The sequence below is a fragment of the Gracilinanus agilis genome, chromosome 2 (genome assembly GCF_016433145.1).
Source record: "Gracilinanus agilis isolate LMUSP501 chromosome 2, AgileGrace, whole genome shotgun sequence".
NCBI lineage: Eukaryota > Metazoa > Chordata > Mammalia > Didelphimorphia > Didelphidae > Gracilinanus > Gracilinanus agilis.
Window position 1 is genome coordinate 266272558 of NC_058131.1, and position 12277 is coordinate 266284834.

At 35.9% G+C, this 12277-nt stretch overlaps 1 protein-coding gene across 1 annotated transcript in view; it reads right to left on the reverse strand.

Annotated features, from left to right (window-relative positions):
- The window catches only part of ZBTB46 (zinc finger and BTB domain containing 46), an 88718-nt gene that overhangs the window by 19658 nt on the left and 56783 nt on the right, over window positions 1-12277 (reverse strand). The gene's annotated exons all lie outside the window — the stretch shown is intronic.

Genomic DNA, 12277 nt, shown 5'->3' on the forward strand with positions numbered 1-12277 from the left:
GAGGCTGACTCTTTGGGGAGACTGCTATAAAATAAGCCTAAAGTAGTCTTTGTGCCCCAAGGGCTAATCAGGATTGTTAACAATGCTTAGGAACTGATGAGCCTCTGAGCCTTTGAATACATATTTCTGTACAGGAGTTTATAAACAGTCATATGGACTAGAAAAGACAGATTCAAAGGACTAAACAGCATCTCGAACCAATCTTCCAGTTGTTCAAGTTTTATATACTTTGTCAATTAACAACTGAATATGCTTCTCTATTCAAAAGATGATCATTTTTAAGGCATCTATTACTGAATGTTCTATAATGCAAGTGGCATTTTCATTTAAAAAACAGGATGGGATCCCCAAAGAATCTTGGGGTATGGATGTATATTTAAATAACCTCAGGGTGAGGTCCAAAACTCATGTGCTAGTTATCTTCTCTTCCCTATTAAAAAAACAACTGTAGCTTTGATGTAGTCCTTTGGTATCTGAGCACATAAAAATGAATGAACATGCTACACATGGGGCTTGGCATGGTTTTTCTCCCCATTTAGCATCAGTTGCACTGCCTTTAGACTCTTTTGACATCTCCATCATGTCTTTCTTTCCCAGGAAACTCATCATTGGGAAAATCTCATTATGCTACAAGATTGAATCTGCCTGGTACTCGCATCTCATCAGTATCCTATGGTCCTCTGATGGGACCTTTTGAGTGAAGGGCAAGGCCATAGGCTCTAGGGCCTTGATTTAAAAAGGGGATTTTGCACCAGGTCCTAGCCATTTCCCTCTATGATCTATGAAGGTACGCTATTTTTGGATTTCTTTCCAACTATCCATCCTGATGTCACTTGAGGTACTTTTTCCTCTTCACCCCCTTGTCAGCTTCTTTTCGTATGTTATCTTCCCCCATTAATCTCCTTGAGGACTGGAACTGTCTTTGATTTATTTCTATTTGCATCCCCAGCACAAAGCACAGTGCCTAGCTCATAGTAAATGCTTAATAAATGTTTACTGACTGACAAAACAAGTTTAAAAAATTATAAATATAAAGGGAAGATAAAATAGGTTAATACTTATTAATTCACCAAATATTCACCCAAATAAAACACACATTTAAGAGGTACAAAGTTCATATCTTATTTACCCTAATACTTTTCTCTCTTTAAAAGTATGATACTAAATGAAAATATAATCCAGTAGAACTCTAAATATCTCCTTTTTCTTGAGTTCTGTTTGCTCCATGCAGAAAGTAGTCCTTTGAAACTACCTACCTCACAGTCTAAAACAGCAATTGGCAAAGGCAATTCATACTTCCTGACTACTCTCAGTTTGACAGGCGTAAAGAAAAGTGTCCAGTATATGCTGAATACTGCCTTCATAGGCAAGTTGGGTTTTGCACAGTTACATTTCCAAAGCTGGAGGAAAAAGGAGAATGCAAAGCCTGTTTGGGTAGAACACCTGGAAATATTATGAGCTGCTAACTCAACAAGTGTAAACACTTGAGCACAAGCAGTGCGACTTTCCTTAGCACCATCTCCCCCCCCCCCCCCCCGCAAAGACTGATTTTGAAATAACTCATTTCTTATTTCTTAATCAACTAAGTTATTTCTACAAAATTACATGGCAGATTTTTTTTTTTCTTTTGAAGGGGCAAGAGAGTGGTTGAGGCAGGGCTGATTTTAAAAATGTTCATTTCTATGTAAGGCATCTTGGACTACTGACTATCCATTTTCATATTTGAGGAGTTACTACTAGGAGGTGGATCACAGTGTATACTCACATCCGGGCCTGATGGTTGTGGGTTCAAATTCCGCTCCAGGACTAAGGCCCATAGTCAGTGCTGACAAGGCTGTGTAGGATTAGAACATGCAGTACTGTTAGAGACATCATCCCCTAATGTCTCCTTTAAAAGTTTTTTTTACCTTGGATGATTATCTCAGGCTATTTGACAGAAATGCACAGGCAATAATGCTAACATAATCTCCAAATTAAGCAGGTCATTGGTGGCAATGGGGAAGAAGTGGATCCAGGTCAAGAAAAAATTGGGGAAATCCAAAATGCATATTGTTAGCCAATACTGTAATTTCTGAAACCTACCAAAAATGTTAACCAACCTGCTAAATAGAAGCAGAATTGATTAGATTGAGTTTCATTTCCTATCTCTGTCTCTTTTTCTAGTTTAGGAGTTTAGAAACAAGATTAGGCCAAAGACAGGCATCATGAGGGAGAGAAAACAAAGGACCTGAGTAATTCTATAAGCTGCAGAAGTTCCACTACACCTTTGTACAGATATAGCAAGATATCTGTGCTATAGAATCTTTGTTCAAAAGAACTGAAAAGAGAAATCCAGAGATTTGTTATAGTTGAAAATCCCAGGGTTCTAACTTGCTTCTTATTGGAAGTTGGCTTGCTGGGCCAAATGCTATGGAAAAAAAATTTAACTGCACAAATGAGACTTTGCTCACCCTGCACCCTCTGCTCTTCTAATAGGCTCTCATTAGCAGCCTAGACTTTATGAAAGTTCTCTTCCACCTAGAAATGATTGCCTTTCATCACAGGCAAAGCCACATGTGTACAAATTTCTAATAGCCTACTTTTATAGCTCTAGTACTTTTAACCCTAGAGACCTGGCCACTAGTCATCAACAAAAGAAGATTATAGTATCTAAAGATGTTTGCTGCCCTATTGTTTAATGCACGACAGCTACTAAGTTGTTTTTTAGGCAGTACTTTGCACTATCACTTCCTTGCCTGTGAAAGCCATTTGATCAAATATATAGAAAAAACTGTGAACTATGACTTATTTTATGCTACTACTTAAACAAAAGGTGGAGTGTTTTGTCTCAAGACCTTGTCGCATATTAAACCAAGATAATCAAGTTGCCCTGTTTTGTATCCGCTTAAACAATACCCTTTAGGAAGCTCATCAGCAAGTTTAAACAGCATGAAACTAAAATCTGTGTCTGATGATCATTCACAAGCCAGCTAGGAGAGAGAGATCTAACAATGGGTTGTACAACACACTGTATTCTAGCATTTCCCGTGGCTCACCATGAACCAATTAGCAGGCAATCTAGATAAAGTAGCCAGTTATAAGCATATGAGGCAAAGTGAACATAAGTCAATATAACTCGTTAGCATTAGGGATATTTATAACATTATAAGATATCTAAAAGGAAAAGTAAGCAGTTTAGTCATTTCATGTTTTTTTTACCCAGTTGTTTGCTTCCTAAAGGGGTCTTTAATATTAATCACATTTTTATGGGCTCAAGCTTCTCCAAAATAAGCCCAAATTCCTTTGGGAGAACTAGTTTGAATTCATCAAAGTCAAATAAACAGCTCCCAAGAAATTGCCCAGTTTGCTATTATGCAACACATAGTGATGAGGATGGCGATTGGGAGGGTATATGTTTAGTGTAAATTAGATGGACAATCAATGCAAGCAACAATGAAGAACCATCTCTTCCATCTTCTAAAACTCCTCAAGAGAAAGTCCTACATTGTCAGATTTCTATTCAGTACTAAAGCACTGTGTGTTCTACCACATTGTGGTAGAGCAGAGATGGGACAAGGTAGGTTTTGTTTCTTTTTTGTTTTTTAAACCCTTACCTTCCGTTTTAAAATCAATGCCACACATTGGTTCTAAGGCGCAAGAGTGGTAAGGGCTAGGCAATGGGGGTTAAGTGACTTGCCCAGGATCACACAGCTAAGAAGTGTCTGAGGCCAGATTTAAACCCGGGACCTCCTATCTCCAAGGCCTGGTTCCCTATCCACTGAGCCACCCACCTATCTCCAACAAAGTAGTTTTAATGAAGTATATCATATCCAAATCATATATGCATATATATGTAATCTGTTATAGCCAAACTGCTACTAATAGAAAGTACAGCCGCTCAAGACAGAATAGGAATAATTGTACCACCTTTTCTAGCCTTCAGTGATGGTAAATTGTCAATGTTTTTCAATAATCAACAGAGAAGGAGCACACTTTTTCAGCAGATGAGTGTAGCCAAGCCACAGTTTGGTATCACAGAGTGAACAAGTGGGCATGCATGTTATTATGTAGGTATTATTTTATTCTTATAGTTCTGAGAAAGAGATTAAATCAAAGGAATCATCCAATGGACTGACTACAATCTATAAATATTCTATTCAATTCACCTTGTGGTGTGTTTGCACTTGGAATTAGAGTGGAGAGTGTACAGAGGGAAAAAATGATCTAACTAAATTGCAAACTTTCCAGGACAGTATAATGAACATTAGTTGCACTACAACAGTGCACAGTCACTCAAGAGGCTGTGGATCTTTCCTTGAAGTAGCACCAACACATTTTTTTCTCAATTATTCACAAAGGAAAAAAAAATTCAATCTCATGCTCTGAACCAAGAATCATTAACTCTTATTTCATGCTTCTACAGAGTTAAAATCTGCAAAATAAATGTTCCTTTTTCTTCCCCTTTCCACCTTACAATCTTGTTGGGCTTAATTCGATGACCAAAGGTATAATACCATGTTCTCTAAAGAAAATATTTAATACAACAAATTCTAAAATTTCCATTTTCAGATGGAAAAAGCAAAACAAGGGAATGAGTTTTAGTTACTTTATTAAAATTGACTTTCAGGGGTAGGGGAACAGTCATATTTTCTTTTTCTATTTTTTTATAAATACTCAAAAATACAAAAATATTCTAAAATTATTGCATGTTTTAGGTTTCTGAATTTCACAAAATAGGACCATGTTAAACATAAGTAATACAAATCTGATACAAATCTGTAACTTAGTAGTGTTTTTTTTGTAACAAAATTATGATTATAAATATCATTCACTAAAAGTAGCCGCATCAGACACCTAGAAAGTAATCATTGATCATGCCCTCTGAGGTAAACAAATACTTGTTGATTAACTGACTGATCTGGCATAAAGTCTAGCAATGAGGTAATTTAGCATTTCTTCCCTAAGAATTCTACATTGAAAAAAATTAGAAATACTTCATATAAAACATGCACTTTACAAAGGATTCCAAAAACAAGTCTTTTAAAATTTTCTCAACTAATATTACCACAATGATTGAGGTAATTTAAAACTGATTATGCATTTTAAAAATAATTTAGCACCACTTTTAAAAGGTTATTTTACAGTCAATGTATTTTAGAAAGAGTTGTGCATCACAGTTTTGTTTTCATAAACAAAAATGAATAACCCTTGAATACTAAACAATGCAATACCAATGAAGGTATACAAAATAAGGATGAATTTCATTGAATTTTTTTAAAAAGTCTTTAAATGACCAGTTCTAATACTCAAAATTGTAGTGCAATAAGCTCAAATATTTAGACACAGTAGAAAATTTTTAAAAAATCTTTGTTTAGAGAGAGAATTCTCAGTCTCATTCAGCACAAGTTTTCCAAATCAATAATAAAAACAGCACATTTTGGTTGGCATCAGTTTATATAATGAAAGTCTGATCATAACATTTGTCTACAATTAGAAAGCATCTACAAATATTGCTCTAGTAGTCCATGCCAAAGTCAAAGTATATATTCAATCCTTGTCAAAAGCTATGCACTTAGTTACCCCCTTCCCCAACCCAACTACAGATCCTGGGATTTTTATGCAAAAAAGTACTCCAAATTCTCAGCCATATTTCTATACTTAACTGGTACCCACTGGAGGGAAGGGAGGTTCTCTCTATTTTTGCTCATTCCCACTATAACAAACTACCTGACTGCTGGAGATGCCACATCATCACACAATATTACTCACTTTTAGAATGAAATTGTCAACCCTGAATCATTACTTAAGGCACTATTAGAAGTTAACGGCCCTAAAGAATCTCCGATAAAAGGCAAGGAATAACTACAATCTGCCAAACAAGCCCTCCAAAACTAAGTGCTATTTAACACTTGTTTTGAGCTGCTGTGAAAAGAAAACATTTACCTGCTTAGCACACTTCAAGGCATCGATGAATCATTTCTACAATCTTTTCCTCTAGGTAAACACTTTACAAGTTGAAGATTTTAATCTTACTATGCTTACTATAATTATAAGAAACTGAACCTTCAAGATTTCTCAAAGTATTACAAAATACCAATGGAAAACTTCAATCATGGTTATTTGGCATTCACAAAAACATTCTGAGGATACAGCTCCAATTTTTAAAGTAAGCTGTTATGCACTCAAGTTATTATTTATTGGCCTTTGTTGCTATATTTGTTAATACAAGTAACTCATTTCTGTCTCCTACTAAATCATTTGATACGAAACCAACTCATGGACAACTGGTCATCAAAATCCAAAGGTCAAAGAACTTTAGGGACCTTAAAGATCATGAAGTTCAGCCTTCTCTTTGCAATAAGGGAATGAGAGTCCAGAAAAGCTAAGTGAGGGCAAATAATGGATTAGTAGCTAAGTTAGAACTCAAACCCAGGTTTCCAGACTCCCAGTTGAGTCTGGTGCTTTTTCTACTGGGCCATGAAATCTGCATTAGAGAGGCAGTATGATGAAGTTGAAAAACCATGTCTTCAGAATCAAAGGATTTGAATTTAAGTGCTGCCTCTGATCCTTACCATGTATAATGCTAGACAAGTTATTTAATCTCTTTTGTAACTCAGTTACCTCATATAGAAAATGAGAATAGTAACATTTACATTTTACCTCACGGTGATACTGTAAAGAAAGAGCATAGTAAAGTTTAAGGTGCTATATTATTATTATGCTTTCATCTTCAATATAAAAGCTCTTTCTATTGTAATTAATTTATGCCAGAAAAAAATTGAAGACTTTAAAAAGTTAAGCATGAAAATCTCAATATGAACTATTATTATCCCTTTAGACTTCTCTCAAGGAAGAATAGGTATCCATTCAAGTTTGACAAAAACAGTGGATTTTAAAAAGGAAATTACTTTATTATTCCAGTTCTGATATTTAGTAGCTGTATGACTACTGGCAAATTATTTAAATTCTCTGAGATTCCTTTATACAATGGAGACTGCTCCCCAGAGTACAGGAGTTGTTGTGAGTAAAGTGTTTTGTAAACTAAATCATAGATATAAAATTAAAGGATCTTAGAGGCAATCTAATCCAACCTCCTTATTTCACAGATGAGGAATCTGAGATCTAGAAAGATTAAGTGCCTTGTCCAAGGTCAGAGAGGAATTCTGTGGCAGAACTGGGAATTACACCCAGGTTCTCCTAGTCTAAGGCCAACATTCTTCTCATTCTATCATGCTGCTTCTAAACGTGATAGACATGTATTACTATTATAAGATGAAACAAATTTTGCAGTAGTAAATAAATTGAAATTATATTATCTTAATGCTGAGAAAAAAACCCTTTTCTACTTTCCAACAAATATTCAAGTAGTATATTGAAAAATAGATTCTCTTTGAAGTCAAAATCCAAACCATAATAGCTTAGAATAAGAAATTCAGCAGAACTGAAGTACAGAAGATAAATAACTAATATGACTTCATTTCTATGAGTTGGGTGATTCCAATGTTTTGGCAGAATAACAGATCAACTTTATAGAATCCCTCCCTTAAATCTTTGCCTTTACTCATCATCATCATGAACCTACTCTTATCTTTAGTGTAGAATTGGCCTACAAAATTTCAAACTATTTTAGAAAGTCAATACATCTATTCCTAAGCAATGTGGAGATTATCCCACATGGAAATGAAAAATTCATCTGGTAAGGGTGAAAAGCAGTTTGGGAACTGATTTGCAATTTCACTTACAAATTGTCATCTCACTCAACCCTCATAACAATTGGATCTCTTACTTTAAAAACTGGCATGTGAATAAAAAAGGGAAAAGTCTTAACCTCTAAAGTCATCAGAGACTGACTGGTGCCATTTGTCTTGTTTGGAGTACAGTTTGTTTTCTCTGAGGATGCTCAAGTTTATACTTCAGAACAGGGTTATGTGATTTATATATAACAGAATTATAACAGATTTCAATCTATAACATCTGGGGTAAAATAACTCTATAAGAAACAAATCAAGCTTCCCCCTCTTCAAATTCCTGAAGGTATTTAATCTGAATCATGGAAGGAGTTTTAAACCACAAAAAGATTGACCATAGGCGATCATTCAACATACAAAAAGACCACTACTCCATGGTCATTTTTGGTAGTATATTGTAATAAACTGGAATATATACAAAGGAGATCTTGCTTGCAGAGGCACAAAGAAGAGAACCTGCTTTAAAAAAAAGCCAGGCCCTTTTCTCTCATGGCTCTCAGGCAATCTTTTTGTGCCATTAATTATCATAAAGACCTGAGCTCAGAAAACAAGTATTATATAAATAGGATGGATTAGATAACTCAGGAATCATGGCATAGATTAAAAATCTGGGCTCCAAGGTCACATTTTTGAAAGGTCAGCCAGTGTAGTTAGGTGATGGGGTGGGTGAGAGTGTTGGAACTGGAATTCAGTTTTTGCCAGACATTTACTATCTGTGAGATCCTGGGCAAGTCACAATCTTTCTCAGCCTCTGTTTCCTCATCTATAAAATGGGGATAATTAAAGCACCTACTTAAGGTTATTATGAGGACTAAATAAGATAATATATACAACACTTTACAAATCTTAAAGCACTATATAAATGCTAGTTATTATTATTATCATCAAAGATCCAGGCAAGGTGATTAAAGAAGGAGGGAAGAAAAAAAGGAAGAGAGCTTGATTATGTGAACTGGAAGGGGAAACTGAGGGAAAAAGAGAAGTTTATAAGTAATGGGGAAAGACAACCGGGTCTAATGGTATCCTAATTCCCTTGGAAAATGATGTCCTCTACTGCACATACACACATTAATCTGTACTGCCTTTAACCTTCTCCTTTCTTCTTTTCCAGGGTCCCCTTGCATTGTGAAAGTTGTTTTTAGCAAAATATGAGCCATTACCCTGACTCCTTCCAATCTCTATGGATATGCAACTCTTGTTTTAAATGAACAAGACAATGATTGAATAGAACCATAGCTAACAAAACACAGAACCCAAAGAACATGAGGTATTCAAAACAATTATTGGAAATATTCTGATATGAGTAGTTTGGGAAGGACTTTTGGTTCTTAACAGGTCTTCTTAGTCATAACAAATCAGACATCATTGCCAATAATATCTTCAACTACAATGGGCATGTCATGTATAAATACATTCACAAAATCAATACACTTTGGTTGTATTCCACTCTCCTGGTTTTCCATAATATGATGGAACTTTAATTACAAAGATCAAAGGGTCTGGGCTCCACCTCTCTACAGCTGATGTCATATTCTCAGTTCCTTCTAGAGGTGTCCAACCATAACAAAGTAGCTTGTCTAGAGATCCTAGCTGATGGTTTATTCTGGCATCTGGAGCCAAAGTAGCTCCTGACCCACCATGTGGGCATTGATTGTCTTCCCTTAATGGTAAACCTGGTTCAGCTGAATGTAAGTTTGGAAAATGGAAGGCTAATCATTTAATAGTAATAAGCCAAGCTTCAGGTCCATCTCCCACCAGACTTGCTATTTTCTGACTTCCTCTAACATTGTTTTGTTAGTCAATTACTTTCCTCATCTGGTTCTATGACATCCGAAAGCTCTTCTGTCACTGCCTGGGAAGGGCCCACGTAGCACACTTTGACATGAGTGGTAAGGTTTTTCTGGGTACCAAAACCCTTGCCACAGAAGAGACACATAAAAGAACGTTCTCTTGAGTGCACTGATAAAAGGTGTCGGTTCAGATCTGTCTTGTCCCGAAATAACTTTAAGCAGCAAGAGCACTGCATCTTCTTGTGGTTGCAGTGAATTGTTTTTTCATGTCTATCCATATTGGACTTCAAGGTGAAGCTGGCTGGGCACCTGGAGCACTGGAAACGGTCAAGCTGACCTGGCTGTACATTATCAGCCAAACTAGTGATGAGAGGTCGAGAATAATCAGTCAAGTCAACTGGGAGAAACATGGAAAAGGCATGTTTCTGGATGTGCTCCCTTAGCTTTTCTGGACTGGCCAGAACCCTCCCACAGAAGCCACACAGTGTTCTCTGATTCAAGCCAGGATCAAGAAAGAGGGTTTTCCTGTTTAAACAGACATCTTCGGATCTTGATGTACTTAGATCTAAAATCAGAAATACATAAGTTAGAAACTCCCGGGATACAATAAAATGGAATTGTAGAAATATATGAATTTTATCCTGACCTCTCATTTACCTGTGTCAGTGTCCAGTTGCCACATGGTGAAAAGCCCATTACAGGTGGCCTGCGAATAAAGAGTACAATTAATTTTAGAACTCGTACAAGAATCAAACACCAAGTAGGCAAAAGTCTCCCACCAAAACTATTATTTGCTTTGAGGAGCATTTAAAGAAGAGGTCTAGATCATAACTATTGGTTTTTTTTTTTCGGGTCAAAATTATGTTAAGCTTTGTTTGAAAAAAAAAAGGTATTTTTTCCTTTAAGAAGGTACATAAATATAATAAAACTCATACTTCTTAGGTTCCTTTACAGAAAGTGTCTGCTCTAACATTTATCCTATAAATGAAAGCACTCTTTGTGTTGTGCCATGGTCTGGCAGATGGTAACCTCTCCACAGGATACAACAGATCACAAATAAGAGATGGATTGTTAAAAACATAAAACTATCCTGTCTCTGTAAAAATGTCTTAAACTATCTGATCATAATTCATTTTTAAGAGGTGAGATTTTCATCTACAACATCACCCATTATTCCACAGCTCAGATATTTTACATTAGTGAAAGAACCTTTCTCCTCAGTTTAAGTTCAATGCAAAATTTAAAAATTACACAAATATTAAGGATCAATTCAGCTTTATATTAAATATTAGGGTAATTATTAGTTAACAATTAAAAATACAGAAATGTAGCTGTTTTCTACTAGAACCTGAATTAAGATACAGAAAAGGGAGGTGAAGAGAGTTTAAGATGAATAGTAAGATAACATAATTTAAGACATTATTTTAAAATTCATTCAAGGAACATATCCAAGTAATTGGGTTTTAATCTGTTTAATCTATGTTTGTATGCTATGCAATTAAAATTTGCTAGTCAGATAAATACCAAAACTATATAGCCAGATATGCTGGTTTGTACTCAGCTTGTAAAAGAAACCCAAAGCTAAAAACCATGGCTATCTTTTTACTCTTACCTGAGCTGAAGGAGGCATCTCTCCCTTGATCATAGTTTCTGGTGACATTTCACCAGAATGGTAGATCCCAGGGGGGCTCTGATTGGAAAGGTGTGATGAAGGCAGCTGGGGAGATGATGCTTCCACTTTGCTATCAAATTCGCCCCATGAACGATTCAAGTTGGTGCCAGGCCCTGGGGAACACAGGAAACGAGTCTCACCCACGTGAACTAGCACCAGCTGGTGGTTTTTAAAAAGGCCCTGAAAGGCACTGAATGAGCACTTGTAGTTTTATCTTCTTTTCAGTGGGAGGGAGCACAGCAGTACACTGATGCCAGGGTTTTTGTTGGAGGTGGGGTTTTGGATTACTTTAATCAGCTTGCCCACCCAAAATGCCAGTTGTCTCTGCATAGGTTGTCTGGGTTGGGGGGTTTCTCTCTCACAGCAGCAAAATGGTCACTAAAGAGAGTTATAGCACAGAAAGTTGCACAACATTGGAAAAACACGAGTACAATTATTTTTTCTTGATTTTAGAAAAATTACCTTTTAAAATATTTCAAATGTGTTCATCTGATATTCAGTTTTAAGTACCCTGAGATGTCTATCAAATTATGTAGTACAGAAAAGTGCTTTATGATACTAGTATAAACCTATTATTTCTAGATTCATTTTTTAAATGGTAACAAGGACAAAATCTTCCCAACCCTAAACAAACAAAAACACATCTGTTCCTTACACATCCAAAAGGACTTTGTCCAGAAATAATTTCTAAAATACTCATGCTATTTTTTTGGTGTCTTGGGGAAAAGGAGATTGAGAGGAGGGTCCCCTGACACACATACAAATGGTATAACTACTTTGCTGGTTTTCTCAACCAACTATATCTAGAATTATGCTAATGATATGAAAAATCCTTGATAATACCTTTAGAAAATTTTTCCCTCTACAGAATAAAAGAGAACTTGGAATATTTTCATATCCAACTAAGGCAAGAAAAGTCAAGCACATTATTCAAATCAAGTTGAGAGACACCTCCTATAAATGTTTTGGGAATTGCTTACTCTTAGAAAAACAGCTTTGAAAAAGAATGAATCCACGAACCAACCGCAATTCAATCTGTCAAAGTTTTTTCAACCAATTAATAACTTTTCAGAGAGTTCACACAGATA